The following is a 16339-nucleotide window of genomic DNA, read 5'->3' as shown; positions in this document are numbered from 1 at the left end:
GCGTCTCTCATGCAGTAGTTTATTGCAGTGAGGAGAACGTGCGCGGAAGCCCCCTAGTGGAGAATAGAGACACTGCTAATCGATCCCAGAAAAGGCTTACTAGCCGATCACTGATGTATAGATTGCAGTTCTCTTAAGTAACATGAAAGCCATTAATATAACATGAAAAATAATAAACTCTTAACCATTTTCTTACCATATTTACATTTTTTTTGTCCTTATATCAACTGATATGAATTAGTATTAACTGAACAGTTTTATATGCAGTAGTCCTTCAACCTGTCACACTTACCTCAGCAGAAACTCGCATTAGTAAAGTTGAAGACGACGTCTCTTCCCTTCATAAGAAACTTCAGGAACTCCTGCTAAAAGTGGACGACCTCGAAAACAGAAGCCGGAGATCCAATCTGAGACTCGTCGGATTACCCGAGAATACTGAACAAGGGGAAATCACATATTTTTGCAAACCTGGCTGCTTGACGTTTTGGGACGGGACGCGCTCCCATCCCCACCCATCATCAAGCGAGCACATAGGCTACAAGGCCGAAATACCCCAAATGGCCCACCCCGTGTGATCATCATGAAGTTCTTGAATTATCAAGACAAGATGAGGGTGATGAGAGCGGCACGTCTGAAGGGAAAAATAACGCACAACGGACATCACGTGATGTTTTTCCCTGACCTGTCGACGGAGGTTCAGAAACAGCGGAAACAATACAACCAGGTAAAACAGCAACTCCGTGAACTGCACATAAACTTCGGATTGATTTTTCCAGCAAAAATGAGGATTTTCCACCACGGCAACAAGCTCCTCTTCCACACACCAGCAGAGGTGGAAGATTTCATACAAAAAGTCCGGCAACAAAACGAGGGAAATATTCACGCCCACTCCGAAACACTGCCACATCTAAAATGTGTAATTCTTATGAACAATTTCAGCTCGGACTTACAGTGGCTGTTGGTGTACAGGTATGATATAGATGGCCTTAGATATGTTATATTTAAATCTTTTCATTTACATTATGTGGCCACTTCTTCAGTTAATATGGTCGGATCTAAGTTTGACGCTTCGAATCAATAATAGGACGCTTTTTCAGCTCCCTTTCATGGATCTTGAAGGAAATTGCCTTCCCGGGTTTCCTCCGTGGCGTGAGCGATAAGCAGAGTTTTGTCCTTTCCTTCTAAGATTCCTAATTATTTAAAGTAACACTCAGGTATGCCGTTCAGCTGGGTTAGTTACAGCGCCGGGAGCAGCTTGGGAGAACAAGGAAACACAGACTGCTTCAGGTTGCCTTCCCAAATCAACTCAAAGGTTTATTTGATACACAGCAGTTTATATAGATGAAAAAAAAGGTTCGTGTGTCAGCTTTCCCAGTTCAAACCGGTACAGACTAAATAAGGAAACGTCTTCCTGCCTTGTGAGCAAAGAAGTATCCTGTGTGTAGTTTATCAGCTCAGCTACAATTTATGATCATCCCAGCAAAATACACTCCTAGACATAAAATACAGAGTTCTTTCATTAGTGAATTCTGAAACAAACCACCTAGCCTTTAACGAGCCTTTTCCAGGAGATAAAGAAAAAGGGAGGATGGGAGTAAGGAAGTGGTCTCATCTCTGTGGTATTTTCGACCTTGGGGTACCAGCTTGTGAGTCCTACACATTAATTCTTGGGTCACAGAGAAAGAGAAAAACAACTAGTAGATGGGCCTTATTGAGCAACTCTTTTCTGTATAAAACAATCTTCTGTAAATGCTAACCGTGGTACTAAAATACCTAACAGATCTGATGCATAACCAAGCTGCAATGACTTTGGGGGGGGGGGGAGTTCTGAGATCTACACTGATGGGAGGTCTCTGGGTTGTTGTTTTTTTGTTTGTTTGTAAGAGTTTGTCTTTAAAGTGCAGTGCTCTTGAAATAATAATTTGTGAGTTCCGACAGGGGAGTCGAGATGTAGTCAGGTTCAGGTTACTAAGGGCACAAACTGCATGAGTAGTTATTCAAATATTGAACTAATTTCCTGGAATGTAAGAGGCCTTGGGAAATGTATTAAACTGAAAAGAGTAATGGATAGAATTAAACAATATCACCCAAAGATAGTCTTTATTCAAGAACCACACTTACTTGCATGAACTTTGTCTGAATTGAACCTTAACCCTTTAAGACCTACCATAGAACCAAGTCCGCCAGAGCTTACTTTATATTTTTACATGCTCTAGTGCCATTTTTGGGAGCATTTCAAGTTGCTATACATCAATACAACTGTTATAGCCCATATTTTAATAATATGTATGCATTAAGTCCATAGTAACTACATTAATTGCAAAAAAGTGCAATAAACTACAAAAAAATTGAAAATCGTTTTTGGTTTTTTTACATATATTTCTACTTGGAGAAATTTAAGAGGCTTATCCCTCAAAAATAGTTACGCAAAAAAGAGCGTGCCCGCTCGGCTTCAAAGGGTTAAAGATATATGGAGATTAGAAAATCCAACAGGGAGAGAATACTCCTGTCATTCAGCCAGTCATAATAGCCGCAGTCGCATAGATTATTTTCTTATTTCAAACTCTCTTGTCCCCAGAATTAACAGCTGTTCATATAAAAGTGTGCTTATATCTGACCACTCATTAACCACGCTTAACTTTTCAGCTACAACAGCTTTTAGACGTAATCCTATTTGGCATTTAAAACCACACTGGGTGCATAATCAAAAATTCTTGGAATATGTTGGCAAAAATATTGATGACTATTTTTACTTTAATAAATCCGAAACTACAGCCTCAGTTAGATGGGAAGCCTTTAAGGTTTTTATACATGGGCAGATCATAAGCTACACAAAAAACAAATCAAATAAAAACTACACTGAGATGTTGGACCTCAAAGGTCAAATAAAAGAAGTGGAACTACAGATAAACCTAAATGACTCTAAAGATAAACAACAAAAACTTTTAAGACTAAGAGCAAAATATGATAAATTAACTACTGATAAAGCCTCAGCAGGACTATTTAGACTGAGACAGACCTACTATGACCAGGGGGAGAAGGCAGGAAAACTTTTGGCATGCCGCATAAAAACGCTACTGAACGAACAAACAATAAATGAAATTAGAACTGCAGATGATAACACCACAGATCCTCACAGAATAAATGAACTCTTTGAACTCTACTACTCACAACTATATACCTCAACAGGAGATGCGACGCAAGAGTCAGTAGAGTCCTTCTTTGACTCAATAAGCACCCCTTCACTCTCTGAAGAAGCTTGATGTGAATTAGTCTCTCAGTTATCTATGAGTGAACTGTCGATTGCAATTGATAAATTAAAAACAGGAAAAACTCCCGGCCCAGATGGAATCCCACTAGATCTTTTCAAAATATTTAAAGACAAATTAGTATGCCCTCTGTACGACATGCTAGCAGAAAGTTATGATTTAAAAGAGCTTCCCCCCTCCTTGCGTAATGCACTTATAACGGTATTCCCTAAGCCTGGGAAACCGCCTACAAAATGTGAATCTTATAGACCAATCTCATTAATAAACTCTGACGCCAAGATAATAAGTAAAGTACTGGCAAATAGACTTGAACGGTACCTTCATCTTCTTGCTGATACTGACCAGAATGGTTTTGTAAAAGGCCGGCAAGCGCAGCATGGTATTCGCAGAGTACTGAATGTATTTTACTAAAATTCAGAACATCCAGACATGGCTCTGCTCTCCTTGGATGCAGAAAAAGCTTTCGATAGGGTCGAACATAACTATCTCTATAAGGTACTGTCTCAGTTTGGCTTTGGCAGTTACTTCATGACCTGGGTCAAAATATTATATAATAAACTTATAGCCTCAGTTAAAACTAACAACATCATATCTAGACCATTCTATGTGGGTAGAGGTACACGCCAAGGCTGTCCCCTTTCGCCTCTTCTCTTTGTCCTAGCAATTGAACCATTGGCTACTGCGATAAGGAGCAAACAAAATATCTCTGGCATCAGAACAAATAATATTGAGTCCAAAATTGGATTATTGCGGGCGACATTATCTTAATGCTGTCCAAATTAAAGAGCTCAATTCCCCAGCTACTCAAAACAATTAACTCCTTTGGCAACATCTCCGGTTATAAAATTAATGAATCCAAGTCGGCCATCCTCTTCTTTAAACATTCTGAAAGAATTAAACAACCTATTCAAACAATGTTTCAAGTTGCCAGAGGCAGTCTTACCTATCTAGGTAAAAAAATCACTCCAAAAATCAATGATTTGGTACATGCAAATTACTCTCCAACAATCAACTCTGTTGTTGACTTAATCAATAGATGGTCTATGCTGCCAATCTCTCTGATTGGATGCGTAAGTATTCTCAAGATGAACGTTCTCCCAAAATTTCTATATCTCTTCCAAGTCATTCCTCTCAGCCCTCCAGGTGACTTCTTCACAAAGGCAAAAACAATATTCATTAAATTCATTTGGATTAATAGACGAGCCAGACTGCGCCTTTCGCTACTGTATCTCCCGTATGACAGGGGAGGTCTGTGTGTTCCAAACCTCAAATGGTACTACTGGGCTGCCCAGCTTTCTGCGGCCTCATGCTGTTTTTCAACAACAACCTTACCCTGGGTAAATTTAGAAAGGACAAGCACTACCCCCTTACCGCTCAGCACTTCCCTGTACTCCGCAAAGTATAAAGATCTGAAGAAAGATACATCGAACCTATGGCGTTATTTTTGTGCCCCTATTCTGAGTGCATGTAAAAAAAAAATTTGAGCGCACGTAAAAAATATTTGCAGGTGCAAGTGTTGCATTTTGAGGAGAAATTTATTTTGAGCGAAGAAAAGCTAAATTTGAGTGAACAAAATTCATTGCTGCGTGCAAAAAATGTATTTCAGTGTTTGCTATTATCCACACACACACACAATAGCAGCCCCTCTCGCTCAGTTTTTGCATTTGCGCTCGCTCGCAATGTGTTGCTTGCGCTCTCAACATTTCTGCCCGTGCGTGCTCAACTCTTTCTGTACACCATTATGTTTGTGCCACAAAACCAGCCAATCACAGACTTGGATGCAAAAAAAATCTGATTGGCTGTTCTGGTCTCCAATCAGCTCGAAATGACGAAATGCAATATCCCAGAATGCATTTCGTCCAAAACTCAAACGAGGCAGTGGCGGAGGAACACAGAGTGGCGGAGAAATATTACTCTGTCTAGGTCACAAAATAAACTTTTGAGATATTTTCATACAAGAATGGTGCTGTGTAAACTTCGAATATCTGCTCGATTTATCAAGACATCACATATTTGCATAAGTGCTCTAATGTTTTCGGAGATGCCTGTTACCCACCAGCTGACCGGGTGGTCACTCGGGTTAAACATAATATATAAGGTTGAACTGACAAAAACTCAGCCGACTACACCACCAGGTATTATAGGAAAAACCATAAAGCCTTTGAACTAAAACAAACGCTGTTGTGACAGTGATGTACACTGTCTTGTTGGTATATATGTATGATTTGTATCACCTTCATGTTTCCCTCTCACCACATATTCAAACCGACATCATGACCAGCAGCTTTTACAGCTGTGGCTCCAGCAAACATCAGCTGATACTAGAAAGTAATAAATTCTAACAACAGCTATCTCCGAAAACACTAGAGCACTTATGGAAATATGTAATGTCTTGATAAATTGAGCAGATATTCAAAGTTTACACAGCACCATTCTCGCATGAAAATATCTCAAAAGTTTATTTTGTGACCCAGAAAGAGTAATATTTCAAACTCCGCCACTCTGTGTTCCTCCGCCACTGCCTCGTTTGAGTTTTGGACAAAATGCATTCTGGTAGTGATGTGCGGATCGATACTGAAATATCGATTCCTCCGACACCAATCATTTATGTTCTAGAATCGATTCTCACATTAAAATATCGATATTTTAGTAATTTAGGGTAAATTTGTAGTTTATCATTAACAGGAACACAGTGGAAAGAAACTATAACATTCGGATTGTCTACATTCATAGGAACTACTTCCTCTTCCGCCTTTCATAGTCATGTGCAAAATACGGCTGTCTGTCTCGCAGCCCCTTGGCGTGCGCACTCACAACAATGGCTGAGCGTAATCAGTCAAAGATTCATGTGCGAACCTATTTTACCTCCACAAAAACTGAGACGTGGTTTGCGATACATGTGGCAAAAACGTGAGGTGTTGTGGCCACACTAGGGAGACATTCAAAAAGGCTGTTGGGGGGGGGGGGATAAATACATTTTACAGTGTTTATTTATCGGATAAAATATGTTAAATGTCCGGAAACAGCGGGGTTGTCCAAATTCAGAGGCTGCTTCCACCTGAGGACACGGGCCTTCGCGGTCTAAAGAAAACTGCACGAGCTCCCTTGGTGGAGTGAAACTGCCGTCTGCTTCTTGCTATCTAAAATATAACCGGGCGCTGGCGTAAACTCTCGACCGTCTCACAATTCTGTTTAATCAGTTTTCTGTTTGACGTTTATTCAGCTGTGTGAAAACCCCAAGGAACCCTCCCGAGGGATTAATAAAGTTAAATTTTATTTAATCTAATCTAATAACTTTAATCTCAGCCAAACTGATTTACTCATGAACAAATAAAACAATGAAAAAGCCAAACATTTTTAAGTTATCAAAGTGACTTATATATCATGTTTAACCCGAGTAGCGAAAGACCGCGGGGGTTTGAAAACGATGTGTCGGTCGGCTCAGATATTTGAAGTTTACAAAGCTACATTCTCACCTGAAAATATGTTAAAAGTTTTTTTGCAACCCAGAAAGAGAAATAAGAGTAATATTAAAAATAAGCAGCTGCCGCCATTGTTGGAAACTGGAATTGGCTGGGCCGCGCTATGAATTCTGCGATATGGTTTTTCAATTTTGTTGTCCGGGTGGAAAATCGGGAGAAATTCGGGAGAATGGTGGCTCCGGGAGACTTTCGGGAGGGGCACTGAAATTTGGTATTCTCCTGGAAAAATCAGCAGGGTTGGCATGTATGGTTGTGGCAACATCACTAACCTTGTCAAACACCTCAGAGTAAATCATATCACAGAATATGACGAGCGTATGTTCAGGCGAACTGAAGAGGAGGAGAGGGACAGGTGCTGCTAGGGCGAGACAGACGTCTCTCACGGAGTCCTTTAGTGCTGCAGGCAGGCAACATACTCAAATAGTGCACAACTTCAGTTTTTTTTATTTATTTTTATATGATGAACTCTGTATTATTAAGTGATAAGGACAAGTAATCTGATGCCCTGTAATCATTATGATGCTATAATTTGAGAAACAATAAATAAAATAAGTTTTTGTACAAAGTATCGGTATCGGATCAGTATCGTCGATACCACCCTGAATATTACTTGGTATCGGATGGGAAAGGAAATCAGTGGTATCGCACATCACTACATTCTGGGATATTGCATTTCGTCATTTCGAGCTGATTGGAGACCAAAACAGCCAATCAGATTTTTTTTGCATCCAAGTCTGTGATTTGCTGGTTTTGTGGCACAAACATAACGGTGTACAGAAAGAGTTGAGCACGCACGGGCAGAAATGCTGAGAGCGCAAGCAACACATTGCGAGCGAGCGCAAATGCAAAAACTGAGCGAGAGGGGCTGCTATTGTGTGTGTATATGGATAATAGCAAACACTGAAATACATTTTTTGCACGCAGCAATGAATTTTGTTCACTTAAATTTAGCTTTTCTTCCTCAAAATAAATTTCTCCTCAAAATGCAACACTTGCACCTGCAAATATTTTTTATGTGCGCTCAATTTTTTTTACATGCGCTCAGAATAGTGGCACAAAAATAACGCCATACGAACCTCTTTGTTAAAAATACCATCCGTGTCTGGTTCGATGCACTCAAGCTTAAAAATGAAACACCAGCACTATCCCAATTCTCACCTATCTGGGGCAATAGGGCCTTTAAACCCGGTTGGAAAGATTTGGGTTTTAAAATGTGGGCCGTAAGAGGTCTGTGCAAAGTGGCAGACCTATTTGACAAGGATACCCTATTGTGTTTTAATGGCTTGACACAGAAATTTGGCATTCCAACCAAACATTTCTTCAAATTTCTTCAAATCAGAAGCTTCATTTCAAAAACTCAAAAATCCCTAACACTGCCCACTCTAAACTCATTAGAGGACATAGCAATAAATCATCAGCTGAAGAAGGGTTTAATATCCCGTTTTTACAGCAACCTCAGAGATGGCTCTCAAACATCCTCAGAAAAAGAAAGACTCGCATGGTGTCAAGACTTAAAGTGTAGAATAACTACAGAGGATTGGCAAAAAGCCTGCCTGAAAGCCCAAACACAATCTATAAACACCCAATTTAAACTAATCCAGTATAAATGGCTAATGAGAACATATACACACTTTCACAGTGTGTGAATGTGTGTGTGAATGGGTGGATGACTGGATATGTAAAGCGCTTTGGGGTCCTTAGGGACTAGTAAAGCGCTATATAAATACAGGCCATTTACCATTTACCATATCACCCCAACATTATTAAACAAGTTTGACCCCAAAACTCCGGACATATGTGTTAAATGTGGGGAAAAAGGCACACTGATGCATTGCCTGTGGGAATGCTCAGAAATCCAAAAGTTTTGGAAAGAAGTTTTAGATGTAATTGCGCATATTACAAGTGTCAAGCTGAATCTATGTCCTAACCTATGTATCCTAGGGATTTTCCCCGGTGAAATCCAGCTGAGCAAAGTTCACCAAAAAACCACAATCTTCTGCCTGTTACAGGCGAAATATAGCATAGCCAAATCATGGAGATCCATTAGTAGACCACACTTGAGAACTTGGTTGTCAACACTGTCAAAATCCCTCGCTTTGGAGAAACTTACGTCTATGATAAAGGGTAAACATGCTTCCTTTAAAAAAATGTGGGGAAATTTTTTTGTTATTTTTGGAATTGGTGGAGATGATAGATAGTGAACAGATATGACTGTACCCATTTAATCTGTATGGGTATGGGAGACGTAGTGTTGTAGTTGTTGAAGAGAACCTGGGGGGCCTGCGAGTGCTGGACTGTTCAATGGAAGGACAGGAGATGAGATGTGAAATTAAATGGACTGGAACTGAAGAGGACACAGCTTATCGCTGCAACCGTTAGGTCGGATGCCTCTCTAACTAACTTGACACCCTTGGACTAAACTTCAGCCCGAAGCCCTGGAATAATGCACTTAAACCTATTGTCTCACTGTGTTATACTTGTTTTTTGGAGCATTGTCTGTTCCCCTTGTTTGTTTGTTTGTTTTTGTTTTTTGCTGTTGTTGTTTTTTTTGTGGGGGGGTGTTTTGCTTTGTTTTGTTTTATTTTACTTATATAAAAAAAAAAATTAAAAAAAAAAAAATATATATATATATATATATATATTTTTTTTTTTTTTTTTCTGCAATAATATCTGGATGATCTACATGGGAGAGTATGTATAACTATATCTATGTGTTTTCCCAACACTGTTCATACACGATGTGCATACATTATTATTATACACCCAATTTTTCAATTTCCTCCTCTATTTTATTTGAACTCTCTCTGTTCTTGTTGGTTAAAATGTTGGAAAAGCAATAAATAAATCTTTGAGAAAAAAGAAAAGGATTGGTCTAATAGCCAGCACTGCAAACTGGCTTCACTTTTTAGCTGTGCCCACATTCCAGATTCCAGTTTGTATTTAGGAGACAAAAACACTCTCTACTTTTAAGATTAGGTTTCAAACTTTCTTCTCGTTAAAGTGTATAGTTAGAGCTGGATCAAGTGACCCTGAACCACTGATTAGATAGGCTGCTATAGGTTCAGGCTGCTGGAGGACTTGACATGATATACTGAGCACTTCTCTACTCCCCATGTCTTGATGTGCTAGTACTGCATGTTATTCACTCTACCCCATAATTTGCATTTTGTTCTTGTCTCTCTGTGTCTCCTTTTTCCTATTTTCTTTCCCCTCGGCCCCCAACTAGTTGTGAAGATGGCTGCTCCCTCCCTGAGCCTGGTTCTGCCAGAGGTTTCTTCCCAGTAAAAAAAAAGTATTTTCCCTTCTCACCATTGCAAAGTGCTGCTCATAAAGGATTGTCTCATTATCTAATATTGCAGGATCTTTGCATTACAACACAAATAAACTTGAGGTGGCTGTTGTGGCATTATGTTGGTGCCATGGAAACAGAATTTAATTGAGTTTTGGACCCTCCCCTGGTGGACACTGTAAAATATAATACAACCTCAAAGTATATTGATGATGAATTCTATTTTATTTAGCTACATACTATTCTATTTAAGCTGTTTCTTTTGCTGTCTGTTATGTGTTTTGTCTTTTGCTATTTTTAACTGCTGAACTCTTTTAGGAGCCCACTTATTTCTTAGAACAACTTATTTTCTTTGCTCTGTATTTTTGATAGGATTATTTTTTTGTATTTGTGGATAAAATAAAACCCACTTTTTAAACAGTACACCTGTCCCTATTAGTCCTTTGCCTACTCGGCCCCTCACACATCACTGCTCCCTTACAATGATACTGTTTTTTTTATCAGCATGACTGTCCTGAATTTGATGATGAATTAGTTTCTTTTTATCACCATTTTGCTTTTCATTTAGTTGTTTTGTTTGTTGTTGTTCAAGATCTATTTGTATGTGTAGGTTTATTGTGACATTAAATTGAACCTATGAGCCTCTCTGAGGCTTGGTGAACCAGTTTTCCATACTCTTTCTTTCAAATAATGCCTTACTTTATTTCCATCTGAGGTTCAGAACATTACGCCCCTCTATCTTTCAACATAAAAGTGTTATTTACTGTGTATTATTTTCATGGGCCAGCAGGTGTCTCCAAATCCTCATCAATCTGTCCTGGGTTTCCCAGCTTCTGTTTCAAAACCAACGTAGTTTATGGAGAGGTGTAATGCGGGCAGAGAAAAGGGCTCTACTAATTAGATTTTCCATAAACTAGATAGTTAAAGAATGTAATGAGTTTACAGCCTAAAAGATCAAATACTAAATTTACTCAGCCTTCTGTCTCCAGGCAGCTTCAAACAGATGATATACTGCTTCACCACAAATAAAGGAGTGTTAGCAGTCTGCGATGTCAAAATGGTCACACTGAGACAATATAGGAAACTTTAAAAATATGTCCTTTTTTGTCCTTGAAAACACCCATAAGCTTTAAGAGTGCTTTTCTCAAGCACTTACTGTTGCTAAGTTACAAGAACACATCTTTATCGCATCTACCATTATCTTGACTAATATTATGAACCTGCCCCTTCTTGAGTTTGAATTTGGGAAAAGAAAGTTACAGAAGGAAGGAAAAACACAGCACCAGGACCTAATTTACACAAAGGACTTCATATAGAATACAAAATGCTGAGGGTGCTAAAATCCCAGGGATCTTTAGGCGTATGTCCACAGTGAAAGAGTGCCATGTGACCTTTTATGAAACCTAAAATTGCGTTGTCATTTGTGAAATGTAAAAGAAATGTTCAAGTAATCCAAGGCTATTACAGTCATTGTGCACTGCATAAAATAACGAAGTAAGCAGGCCATTCGAGCCCAATACCGGTTCAAACATGTCAGACAAATCTAACCACAGTGAACCCCCTTTGATAATTTTTTAAATCAGTGATTAGTGAACAGAATCAGCCTTTTGGGATAGAAAAGTGGTGACGTCCTGAACAGAGCCATACTGAGAAATATCTCATATTACTGCAGATGAAAATAACTTTGTTTTACTTTTGATTATAAATCTTATTCATGTCTTTCCAGGTGCTCAAAATTGTGTTTGTATCCAGTCCCAGTTTGATCTACATGGACCACGCTATGCACACTGTCCTCAGAGAGGAGAAAAAGAGGACAAGGTAAGATAGGAGGGAGGGGGAGAAGAAGACCTAGGAGGAGGTGAAGGAGGAGGTGGAGGTGGAGAGAAACAAGAGAGGAAAGGGGAAGAAGATAGAAAATGAAAAAACGAAAGTCACTCAGCAGGTCGAATTCGCCTGAGGGGAGCGCTGCTGCAGACATATGTTCTGAGTATACTGATACGCAGCATCATGGAGGTAAATGTCACCATTTCTGCCTTTAACTTAAACATAACTTGATAGCAGGTCAAGATTTCAAATCTGTCTAGTTCAAGCTCATGTCTGTCCTCCAAAGGCTGTAGGTGGGTCTGAAATGAGAAGAGAAGTAAATTATTGAAAAATTGTATTGCAGAGTTTGGATCAAATTGCTCATGAAAGTTTAGGATTTGCAACTATTAAATGACTTGTATTGATATTGTGCCTAAAACATGATGTCTACCTGTAAAAAAAACAACAACCAAAAACCCCTGTCCCTCCATCCAGGTGGTGTTTCTGTGTCTTCAATACTTCCTGTGTGGAATCTTTCTCAATCCTCTGTACGTCTGTAAGGTAAAAATCAGACATAATTTTGATTTCTCTCTATGCTATTAACCACAATATTTAAGCCTATAACAGTAATTCTCTTGTTCCTTTGCTCTTTTAGGCATGGCCATGTCCACATCCAGTTAACTGCTATGTCTCCAGACTTACAGAAAAAAATGTCTTTATAGTGTTCATGTTGGTCGTGTCAGCTGTCTCTCTGGTCCTCAGTGTGCTTGAACTACATCACCTGGCATGGAAACATTGTTGCAGGTCAGAAATTCATTGCAGAATTTTTTCAGTTAAAAAAGCCATTATAGTGTTTTTGTAAGACATATTCAAATGGATCTTGTATAATTAAACAATACAACTTTCTCAAAACATCTAAATTACATTTCCCTCAAGAGATTCCAATAACTATATTAAGCCTTCAGTGATTCAGATTTACTTCCTGGAATTTACAATTGGAACAAATGGAATGAGTAAAACAGGGATTAATTTCCACTTTGTGGTAGTGAATTCTTAAAGAAGTGTTCACAGCAGGTGTTACAGGCCCAACTATGGTGGGCGCGCAGCCAGATTACGATCCTGTAAAACAGCAGATGTAGTGAACACAGGAGACACGCTGCCGTTCGCCTGGTCAGTCTTGCCAGAATGGCAAGTTTACCGCAGCTATGCACCCAACTCAGTTCCCAAAGCACTCTGCTCCCCCCCTACTGTCCAAAGTGTTATACACTCCCCTGGCAACAAAGAACTTGCATGACTTTGTGGAATCACACCAATACACCAGCAACATAAAACATGCATAATAATCTCCAAATATCACGCCACTTTAACTCACAATTGTGACCACACAAATATGTGTGATCCACTGGAGGCCAAGGTAATGCCATCCAGAGTAAGAATCTGGTTAGATACCATATTTCTAAGATTTTCAGGGCCGAGTACAATAACCTCAGTTTTATCTGAATTAAGAAGCAGAAAGTTAGCGGCCACCCAGGTCTTTATGTCTTTAAGACATTCCTGCAGTTTAACTAATTGGTGTGTGTTATCTGGCTTCATGGATAGATAGAGCTGGGTGTCATGAGCATAGCAGTGAAAATGTATACTATGTCTTCTAATGATACTGCTTAAGAGAAGCAAGTATAATGTAAACAGAATTGGTCCTAGCACTGAACCCTGTGGAACACCATAATTAACCTTAGTGTGTGAAGAGGACTCTCCATTTACATGCACAAATTGGAGTCTATTAGATAGATATGATACAAACCCCTGCAGCGCAGTACCTGCAATACATGCCGCGTGCTCTAATCTCGCTAATAGTATCGAGCTAATATTATGGTGAACAGTATCGAATGCTCCACTTATATAATATGAATGTGTTATACATTTTGAAAATAAACATAAAATATGCAAACCATTAGAGTTTGTGCTTGCAACCATAATAGCCAGAAACCATTTGTGTTCATGCAGCAACTATGTGGACACTGTAGTTCTGCAGGATATTGTGTGGAAAGTTAAGATCTGTTTGTTAAGAAACATCATAGACTGTATATACAGGACACACATGGTGCTTTCAGTCAGGAATGCAAATTGTAGCCTCAGAGTCTTTGAAGATTTGCTTGCCATTCTTTTTTTTTTTTCTTTTTTCTTTTTTTTTTTTTTTACAGCCATAAGCGGCCATATTTGGAGCTGGGAACATCCTGCACTCATAAACTTTACTGATACAACATGAAGACAGCAATATCTGCGGATTAGTGCTGAAATTAGAATTTCATTCTCAGAATCTGAAGCACACACTTTTATGCCTCACAGCGGGCCATATTATTTGTCAGTAAATCCATTAAAAATGCTGAAAGACGCACAAATATTGTCCTGCGCAGTACTGCCAATTAGCAGAGAAGTGGCCCATAACAGAAAGTGGTTGCTACAGATGTCTACGTCAACAAATGTGCTAAAGCCACACTTAAAAGTTTAAGCCTTGAAAAAAAAATCAATGAGGTGAGTTATAAAAGAAATCCAAGAAAGGAGTTGGATATAGAATGGTGGCAGTAAATATTTTGGGTTTTGTGTGAATTTGGGTATTTTAACATGGGCAATTTATTTATTTTTGGTGCCAGCCTTAAATAGACATTTAAGAAACTAGAGTCATATGTCATGTACTTCCAGAAATGAAAGTCAACGTTTGTTCATTATCTCAAGTAACACATCACCATTTGTTGAGCTTCTGTAATAAAATTTAAATCAGCACACAGGCTGAAAGAACAGAGTCATCTGAGCACCAAGGATGCCTCTGTTGTGTTGTTACTATGCAGGAAAATCTAAATGTATTAAGACTCAAGTAAAGTACTTTAATAGTATTAATAATAATATTAATAATATAACAAATAAAGACCAATTAAATAAAAAACATAGCCACACCACAGCTAGAAGTGAAAGTAGATGCTGTAAGCTGTTGCTTATAACAAACTTGTAGCATCACAACGGTGCAGGATGCAGTCACAAAACGGCACAGGTGTGTAGTTGGGAAACTGCTGAAATCAAACTGAAATCCAAGTTAAGTTATGAATACAGGTTCCTCTTTACAGATAACTCATTGTTGTATGATCCCATCACAAGAGGTTCTTGCAAGAGATGTGAAGCAATAAATGACCATTATGAACATCATCAGTATATCATATTTCAAAGGAATTGTTAAATAATGTTAGATGAGTAATTAATAAATCACAAGTCACTGTGAGAGTAAAAGTGTTGCTTCTGTGTTTTAGAAGCATTTTAAAATCTTGCACAAGTCCCACTTAATATGCATGGTCAGCTTCATTATATGAAATAGATTTTGTAGCTGTTCGCTTTTTTGTTTTCGTTACTATCTTTTGATAGTAAAGTTTGCCAACCTTCTGCTATGGAAGATGGCAGGGCTGGAAAAGTGGAGGGACAGCATCCCCATCTGGTGAAACAGGGTAATTTATGAGAGATATTAAATGATAAGTTGTATTTTACTCATTAACGTGATGGTTTTGTAGTGAAATCTAAAATGTATCACACACTGTCAGTCTGGATATGGCTCCAGACCATAGTGCCTAGTGGCTCAATAAGCATTTGATACTGGAAAAGGCGACCACAATTTAACTCCCAAAACACCTCTGTGGGCACTGATCAAAAGAAAAAGACCTTAAAAATAAATATCAAAAGTAAAGTGAATTCATACGCATTATTATTTGTGTCATGAAGTGCTGTGTGGCAGGCAGGAGTAGGACCCAAAATGCAGGAATCAGACACAAGGGATGAACTCAAAACCACAGCTTTAATTGCTGGCACGGGAAAACAAGTATAAAACGGAAACTAAACTAAACTGGGAAATAACAAACTAACACGCAGGGAAATCCACACAGCATGAGAAATGACACGACACTGACTCAGAGAAACACAGGGTAATATACACAGGGAAGTAATCAGGGAATGGAAAACAGGAGGGAGACACAGCTGGGAGAAATAAGACCTAATGAGACAGGAGGAACAAAGCTAGAAACACTGACATAAGACAGGAACATGAACCTTCAGAGTAAAACAGGAAACAAGACACCACTAAACAAAGACTCAGACATGAGAAACAGACTTGACACTGAACTAAACCTGCAATAAATATGAGAACACAAAACCTACGAACTAATCCCTAAACAAGAATAACTGAAACATAAATTTATAATCATCATCATCATCATAAAAGAATCCAAAATGCAAAAACACACCAAAACATAACAACTCTAAATAATGGGTCAAACTGACCCAGAACCGTGACAATTTGGCAATATAAACTATATTGTCAAAAGTATTCACTCCACCATTCAAATCATTCAGTTGTATGTAAAATCACAGAGCAGGGTCAACAGATGCTAGAGCACCAATTACAGTCATTGTAAGGCACATAAGCGCTAGTAAAGTAGTAAAGCGCTATACAAATACAG

Source organism: Aulonocara sp. 'chitande type north' Nkhata Bay, linkage group LG13, assembly GCF_057382095.1.
Source record: "Aulonocara sp. 'chitande type north' Nkhata Bay isolate Kocher_YH1m ecotype deep benthic linkage group LG13, A_spYH_male_GT1.1, whole genome shotgun sequence".
Taxonomy (NCBI): Eukaryota; Metazoa; Chordata; class Actinopteri; order Cichliformes; family Cichlidae; genus Aulonocara; species Aulonocara sp. 'chitande type north' Nkhata Bay.
The sequence above is the reverse complement of the archived record's forward strand: the minus strand, read 5'-3'. Positions refer to the sequence as shown.